Source organism: Acartia tonsa, chromosome 13 (assembly GCF_053477335.1).
Source record: "Acartia tonsa isolate MP-2025a chromosome 13, ASM5347733v1, whole genome shotgun sequence".
Classification (NCBI taxonomy): domain Eukaryota; kingdom Metazoa; phylum Arthropoda; class Copepoda; order Calanoida; family Acartiidae; genus Acartia; species Acartia tonsa.
Genome location: NC_137272.1, coordinates 30,243,263 through 30,248,463, shown reverse-complemented (window position 1 = coordinate 30,248,463; position 5,201 = coordinate 30,243,263). Strand labels below are relative to the sequence as shown.

The 5,201-nt window shown below is 37.2% G+C and overlaps 1 long non-coding RNA gene across 2 annotated transcripts; it reads right to left on the bottom strand.

The window, feature by feature from the left end:
• Nucleotides 1–439: 439 nt before the first annotated feature.
• Nucleotides 440–5,201, bottom strand: LOC145304666 (uncharacterized). Of its 2 annotated transcripts, XR_013874160.1 has the most exons (5): nucleotides 4,697–5,201; nucleotides 3,367–4,162; nucleotides 2,394–2,485; nucleotides 1,537–1,608; nucleotides 440–815 (listed from the first exon to the last, which is right to left on the bottom strand). It is a non-coding gene; the product is annotated as an uncharacterized LOC145304666 (long non-coding RNA). The 2 variants fall into 2 exon arrangements; XR_013874159.1 differs by having other exon boundaries at nucleotides 440–1,608.

Below are 5,201 nucleotides of genomic sequence, written 5' to 3'. Positions count from 1 at the left end.
AATATAATTTATTTTATAATGCCTATCTGTGCAAAACTAAAAGTTCTTAATCCCGTGGGGGGGGAATTCCTGCAACACGCTTTAGTGGATACAGGAAATAACTTTAGGTCCCTTATTTCTAGAGAAATCTTAGATGATAATAAAATCACATTCACCCCCGCCAATCTTAGCGCTCTGTCTGTAGATTTAAAACCAGTAAATATTATAGGACATGTAAGTTTAAAATTCAGCTTTGATGGGTCAGATAAAATATTCGAAGAAACGTTTTACATCCCTGAAACGACGTCTAAAATTATAAATCTAGGATATGAATTTCTCAAAGTTAATCGAATTAATTTATTATTAGATAAGTTTTCCTTTGAGCTCCCCAATGGCGAGCAAATCCCCATAGAAAATTCAACAATTAATATAGTTGAAGAAAGTAAAAACGTACCCTTAATTCCTACAAATAATGTTCATACGGAACAAAACTCCCTTATCCCGGGAATAAATTGGAGTAACAAGGGGGGTACTGGGACATTAAAACAAAATAAAACATGCGTAAAATTAGCAAAGAAAACAACATTCTTGCCGGGGGGGAATACAACGGTGATAATAATTCCTATTCATCAGAAAAATAGGAAGCTGTATATATCCCCAAATAATTCTAAAATGACAAGCCATAACGGCTTAATGCTTATGGAGGGTATTTATAATGTAAATGAGAAAGGAGAATGTTGGGTAAATTTTGTTAATTTAGCAGGAAAAAATATTACCTTATTGGATAACGTTAAAGTTGGATATTGCTTTGAATTCGAATCAGATCCCCCAAATTCCTGCAATAAAAGTATTAATCAAATAAATGAATTATCAGGAACTACACTTCTTAAAAGAATTAAATTCATTAAAGAAAAATTAGATTTAGAAAATAGTGATCTTATCAAAAATAACCCAGGGATGAAGGAAAAGGTAGTAAAATTATGCCTTGATCATTTTGATATATTTTCGGCTGACGATGCTGATATCGGTAACTGTGACCTCTTACAGTATAAAATAGACTTGATCCCCGGGGCTAAACCTATTAAGGCTAGAAACATTCAGTTAAACCCATTATACGAAGCCAAATTAAAAGAACAAATTGAAAATTGGCTAAGGGGGGGCGTCATTGAGGAGGGCTACAGCGAGTGGTCCTCCCCAATCTTTGCGGTAAAGAAAAAACCGACGGCTGGGGGGGAAGGCAAGCTTAGGTTCGTTATCGACTTTCGTGCGCTTAATAGTGTAACACGAAAAATTAATTGGCCCCTTCCCCTGATTTCTAGTAATTTAGAAAAATTAGGCACTGGTAATGTATTTACCACCCTCGATTTGACTAGCGCATTCCATGCGCTAGCCATTTCGAAGGAAAGTAAACACTTGACCGCGTTCACAGCCCTTAACAGGCAGTATCTTTTCAAGAAACTGCCGTTTGGACTGTGTAACGCGCCAAGTGTTTTCTGCCACTTGATGGACAAAGTCCTAACCCTTATCCCTGGCTTATATGAATTTATAATATCTTACCTTGATGATCTTATTATATTCTCAAAGAATGTTGAGGAACATCTGAAACATCTCAGAAAACTCTTCGGAGTCCTAAAAATAGCAAAACTTAAATTAAATCTAGCCAAATGTAAATTTTTCACATCCGAATGTACATATTTAGGTCATATAGTCAGTTCCCAAGGACTTAAAATGAACCCCGAATATTTAGAACAAATTAAAAATTGGAGCAGGCCCAGGACAGGCAAGGAACTCCAGCGTTTCCTGGGCTTCTCCAATTATTATAGGGCCTATTTCCCATCCTATGCAAAAAATTCTTGCACCCTAGATGAACACAGAAATGATAAAATTATCGAATGGACTAATTCCCTATCAAAAGATTGGGAAAATTTCATAAATATGTTCTCAAATTCTATAAGTAAAGGCTACCCCCAGTGGGATAATCCTAACCCCTTTATAGTAGACGTAGATTTTTCTACGAGTTATTTCGCTGGAATTCTCAGCCAAAATCAGGGGGGGGTAGAAAGAATTATTGGAATATGTTCCAAAAAATGTAACGGGGCAGAGAAAAATTATCCAAGTTATAAAGGCGAATTAGCATGTCTAGTATTTGTTCTTAAAACCTTTCTTCATTATTTAAGATTCAGAAACTTTATTGTGCGTACAGATTCGATTTCCTTAGTTCATTACAAAAAATGGCAAAAAGGAACAATAAATGGTGTAACTGTAAGATGGATTTACTTCATCCAAAGTTTTGACTTTACAGTAATTCATCGAAAGGGTAGGGACCATTGTAATGCCGACAATTTATCTAGAGGGCAATTTTTATGCAAAGAACATAAGGAAACCGATTGTGAAAAATGTACTAGCTCATTTACCTTGGATCCTTATGAACAGGATTGCCCATACCAAGACCAGATCTTTGAGTTACATTCGGCTTCGGAAGTCGGTGTGAACAATGTTTGGCAATCTGAAACACAAAAAGATCAAGTATTATCTGAAATTCGTAGGTGGATATTCGAAAAAAAGAAGTTGTCGAGCTTTGAAAAAGCTGAACTAACCGGCCGGAAAGAGGTCCTTTTTAAGCTAATAGAACATTTATACGTTATGGAAGGACTTCTAATATTTAGACAACCTCTTAGCAATGGAACATTCATTGAAAGACCCGTCGTACCCATTGGATTATATAATAAAGTTTTCGAATTGGCACATAATAATAGTATAGGTCACAAGGGGGTTAACGAAACAACACGCAAGATAAATGAAAGATTCTTCCTTATAGGAATTAATAAGTTTGTCGAATCACGCATTAAAAATTGTATTACCTGCCTAAGAAAAATAGGACAGGTACCTAAACACAAGCAACCTATCACCCATTCAGCCATTAGTCACGAGATTTTTGGCCAGGTGTCAGTAGACCTTATCGGTCCTTTAACCCCTAACTATTTTCAAGGACAACATGTCCGTTACATATTTATACTGGTTGACCTATTCTCTAGGTATATTATCGCTCACCCCATCAAGGACGCCACCGTGGAAAGCACGGTGAAGGTCATCCTTGAACAGGTGGTACCCATCTACGGCTTATTTCGGTCATTGAGAAGTGACAGGGGAACAAATTTTACTGGGGAAGTTTTCAAAAAGGTTATGGATGAACTAGGTATCGAAACTAAACTTATTCCCCCGAGAAACCCTAATAGTAACCCATGTGAAAGGCATAATCAAAGCATTTATGCAGGTCTTAGATCCGATGACCGATTTGAAAGTAAAGACTGGGCAAGAAAATTAGCCTTGACCACTTTTGTAATTAACTCTAGTACATCTAGAAGAACGGGGTATACGCCTTATTACCTCATGTTCGGCAGGCAACCAACTCTCAATCTCGATTTCTTTTCTCCAATCTTGCAGAAAAGACAGGACATTGACTGCAGGTCTTACCTGAACTACCTAAAAAATTTGGAAGAAATTATTGCACAGGTTTCCAAAAAATCTAAGATTTATTTAGAGTTTCAAAATAAATCTAGAAAGGCTTCATCTCCCCTTTTCGTTAACGACGTGGTCTTTGCATTTTTTAACCTAGTCAAAATAGGGGTCAGTAAAAAATTGCAATCTTTCTATGGGGGTCCTTTTATTGTAACAAAAAAATTCTCAGAGGCCCTTTTTGAGCTCAGTCCCTTTGGATCAAATCCAATAAAAACTAACCAAGTTGTTAGTAGAGATAAAATACGGAAAATAGATTCTAAAGTAGAATTATTGGGGGAAACACTTTCCTTTAACGTCTTTCCTATTGAGGAAATCGTCCCGTCTGAGGAAATAACCTTAGGAATAGATAATACCGGGCAAACCGAAATAAACGATAATAAAGGTATGGAAAATGACGATTTTACCTACCTAGATAACGATGGTGACGATTTTATAGAAGGAAACCCTGAAACTAGTCAGGATTTACCCCAGGGGGAGGTGGATTGTGATTGGGGAGGGGATATAATGGAAAAAAACTCACCATTTGAGTCACAGCCCAAAGACCAAGAACCCCCTGGCGCAGATCGGTCATCCGGTCCTCAAATTCACGTCGAAAATAGTTTCTTGGAAGAAACCGTCCCGTCCGAGGCTTCTTTCTTCGCACAAAGACCCAAACAATCCAGCCCTGAAAAGGTTATTAACGTTAACAAACAAAGCATAGTACCCAAGTATATATTAGAAGAAGAAAGAAAAACTAGGTCACAAGGGGGGGATAACCGCATACATGTCCAAATCGGACTGCATAACCCAATTAAAAGGAAAAAATAAAATGTATATAAATGTATTATATAAAACCAAGGTGGCAAATGTATATAGCTTAATCTACGTATGTATAATAACGAAAATAAACAAAAAAAATATATGTTAAAACTAACTAATTAACATATTTCAGAGAAAAACGAGAAGCATAAAAATAAAATGCAGCATCATTTGGCAAAGGCACCAGGAGCTCGAGGTAAATTTATTTTGGGATTCTTGGGGCTTTTTATTATTTTGGCAAAATCAAATGCGTCCGAAATAATACAAATAGATGCGACTCAATGTGTAGCAAACAAAAATCCGCGTTTGAAAATCTCTGAATGCGCTGCGTTTCTTAATATTACTAATATTGAACAAAAACAATTTCACCTGCTGCAAAAGGTTGAAAGAAAAATTATACCTGGAATTCGTTGCCACCTCCGAACCAGTACTCATTACTGGTATTGTGGCAGATATAGCCACATACACCTCGCTGCTCCAGCTCTTGTAGAGATACCGAACCTCGTAACTTATGAAGACTGTTACACCATGTCCAAAACTAAAATATTTAACTTTGAAGGAAAATCAGTCTCAGTGTATGAACACCAGATGTCATACACGCGTTTCCTGGTAAACGGGACACTTACTTACCCCAACAACATCCTTAACGGCATCGACCCCGCCTGCGAGGGGAACGGCGTAAACATAAACGGCATTTTTATCCCTGGGACATTTGAGGAAAAACAAATAGGGGTCCAGGCTGAGCCTGTTGAATTATTACAAACAAAAGCGGGCTGTTACCTGGGCAGTCACTGGGTGGGAAACAATTGTTTAGATCACAATCTGAGATTAGGCTACGATAGAATTATCTCAGATGATAAAACTGATAGCGCACAAAAATTCACTTCTCCTTGGCGAACGGTAGA